Genomic DNA, 3,491 nt, shown 5'->3' with positions numbered 1-3,491 from the left:
AATAATTTGGTCTGTGTTTCATTCTCAAGGCAGGTCCTCAGGGACTATGGGAAAGTGACTGTTTCCTAGTGGAGTTTCTTTGGGACAAGCAGGCATGGCAATGTTTGGCAATGTTAATTTCTCTCCTTTCTCATTGAGAGCTGAATGTAAATGAGCTCTTTATTTGAATAAAATAAAACAATCAACTAAATAGGGCAACTCGAATTCTCCATTAGTATGGAGTGTTCCATCAGCTCTCTTCCTACTTTGCCTACAAAGAAGAGATCAATGTTGGGGCTGGAAGGTCAAGCAAACTCAACTGTGAACTTCATCAGGAGAGATTGAAGTCAGCTGTCCAGGGCCTACTACAGTTCTTTCCACTGACTGTACTTCCTACAAAATCACCTTAAGCCCTTGAGAGAGACTTTCCATTGTAACTTACCAAAAAGCACTTTACTTCACTTCTCATGGTTTTCCCCATCTTCAGCATCATTATCATCAAAATATTTGTGTTACTTACCAAGTGCCAAACAATGCACGAAAAATGGTCCATTCATTATCTCATTTAATCCTAAATACAGCCCTGAGAGAGTAGGTATTGATATTATATCACTGTTAACATTTCACAGATGTTCATTCACACATCCAGTAAGGGGTGGTCCTCTATTTCTGATGCCAGAGGCTGTACCAGCTCCCACTTTACAGAAAGCTACCACCACAGAACTAACGAGTATCTTGTTATTTACTCTTTTATCTCATATACAGTTTATTTTTTTATATATTAGTTGGATTTCTGCTTTTAGATGAGTCATTTAATTGCTTTTTAATGTAAATTACAGAAGTTTTCTTAAACCTGGCCTCTGTTCATTTGGCCTGTGTTTTTATTTACATTTTAAAATACTCAGTTACTAACGTATCTTGGAACTATTTTTTGCTAAAATAATTACAGTGTTTTGCTGTTTCCATTATCCATAGGAAAATGTTAAGTCATGGATGAACAAAGCAAGATTAAATACTATTCACTAGGGATCCAAAACCGAGAAGCATAAATTTTAATTTTAGATTATAACAATGACTGTCTAAAAAGCTACTTTTGTTAAAAGTACCAGAATACAGTAGGTACAAAATACACTTGTTTTTATTGTACTTATTAGAAATTTTATTTGGACAAAAGTAAATATAAGTTAATAAGCACATGTATTACTTGTCTTAGAAATACAAAAATAGTTTTTAAACTTTGGCCTCTGGGCCATGAAGGGTTCTATTTTATCATAAGTATATTGTGTGTTTATTTATGGTGCTCTTACTGTGGTCATGTACTGAGTTTTAACAATTTGGTTGGTTATTAAGAGATCAAGTCATTCAAAAAGACTGAAATTGCAATTGGGCTATGCCACCACCAGGTGGATATAGGTCGAGAGCACGTGTGTGTGTGTGTGTGTGTGTGTGCGTGTGTGTGTCTGCATGCTAATTCCTTTTAATCTGAGATCTGGTTCAGTGACAATAAATATCCTTTTGTTTTTTCACAGTACCTCCATTCTTCTACAACAGCTAAATGTAAACATGAATATCGAATACAGGGAACAAGGAAAATAAAATATAAGATATATTACAGCATTTTTTTCTCATTTTGTGTATTGCTTATGTAACTGGTTAATAATAAATAATCTAAGGTGGATCTTTTTTCTAGAGTTTGATTTGTTGAGTTTAATTATTTCTTGGAGTCACAACCTACCTAGGCTGGGGAATGTGTACTTGGCTAAGCAGTGAAGAACTAATAGCACCCACCACCACACCACCACCTCCACCTTTCTTTGGCTACTTGTAGTTTTCATTACTCACTTGGCTTTCCATGAAAGGATTTCCATGTGTGAGAGGAGAAGGGTTGGGAGAAGAACAGTAGTTCTCTTAGCTTTCTGCTCCTGGTTTTTGAGATTTTTATTCTATAAAAAGAAGGCAGAGAAGAAGATAAAAGAGCCTACTCTAGTTTTTATCTACAAAAAAATAACTTTCCATTCACTTTAAATTTTTAGTATACTAAATAGCTTTTCTGTAGCTATCCCTGAGTTAGGCATTCGGATACAATAGTGAACCAGACACTGCTTATATTCTAATGGGAGATTCAACAAATGAGAAAATAGATGATTAGATAGATACATAGATAGAGTGATTAGAAGGAACTAAGCAAATGTGATTAGAGAACAATTTAGAGAAACCAATCCTCCCCAACTTTGAAAAGTTTAGAGGTGGGGAAAAATTGAAAAGCCAGTTCAATGACTACCTGTATTCACTTTACCTATATCTACCAAACACCAGCTATCAATTTGCAACATTGCTTTGTTTTTCCAAGTATAGAGGCTTTTGTTTTTCTGAGTTATTTGAAAGCAAGTTGGGGATACCATAAAAAAAGCATTTAATACAACTAACCTACTGAACATCATAGCTTAGGCTAGCCTACGTTAACCATGTGCAGAACACAATATCCGAAATACATCATCAACACAGTATACTGTAGAACAGTGATTTTCAACCTTTTTTAAAAATCTCATGGCACACATAAACCAATTATTAAAATTCTGCGGCACACTGAAAATCATATATTTTTGCTGATCCAACAAAAAAAAAAATAGGTATAATTTTGATCCTTTCACATCGGAAAGCTATTGTGTTGGCTGCTGTCATTTATTTTATTTGACATTCTAAGGGAAAAGAGGCCAGTGCCCCTGACTCAATAGTCAGTTATTGCCTGTTTTAAAAATTGTGGCACACCAGTTGAAAGTCACATCTGTAGAATTGCAGCTGTTTACCCTGGTGACTGCATGGCGGACAGGGAGCTGCAGCTCACTACCGCTGCCCAGCATATGAGGGACTATGCTACTGCATATCACGAGCCCGGAAAAAGATAAAAATTCGCAAGTCCAAGTACAGTTTCTACTGAATGTGCATCACTTTCATAAAGTCAATCGTGAGTCAAACTATTATAAGGCAGGGACTGTCTGTACTGCAAAACTAATATCCTCGCAGTCATCCTTGATTTTGTCTTTGTCCTTAAGCATCAGAAGCTTGACCTGATTCTATCTCCAACTGAGAGCTCAAAGCTGTTCTCCTATCTCCGCTGCCAGCCCCGCGTTGAGCCCTCGATTACTTCTTATCCGAAAGTTTTCCAAGTGAGCACCTCTGTACCAGTATTTTCCCTCTCCAACCCATTTCCTACCTACCCCATAGATAGGGGCCACCTTTTCTTTTCTCTTACTATCTCCAGGCCGGGTCAATCCTGTTCTCTCAACACACGTTTACTCAGTTGAACTCACTAGAGCTACTATTTCTTTCAGTTCCAGGTTGAGTGAATCCTGTTCTCTCAACACACATTTACTCAGTTTGAATGCATTAGAACTACTGTTTCTTTCTGTTTGTAAATAAAAACAGATCATGCCAGAAGATGCTACGTTGCTTTGCTCAGACTCCACAGCCTTCCCCACCCTCAGTCCCTCTCCCTCCAGCCTGGTCGTCTT

The sequence above is a fragment of the Myotis nattereri genome (genome assembly GCF_964212035.1).
Source record: "Myotis nattereri genome assembly, chromosome: 11".
Taxonomy (NCBI): Eukaryota; Metazoa; Chordata; class Mammalia; order Chiroptera; family Vespertilionidae; genus Myotis; species Myotis nattereri.
This window is presented reverse-complemented; position numbering follows the sequence as displayed.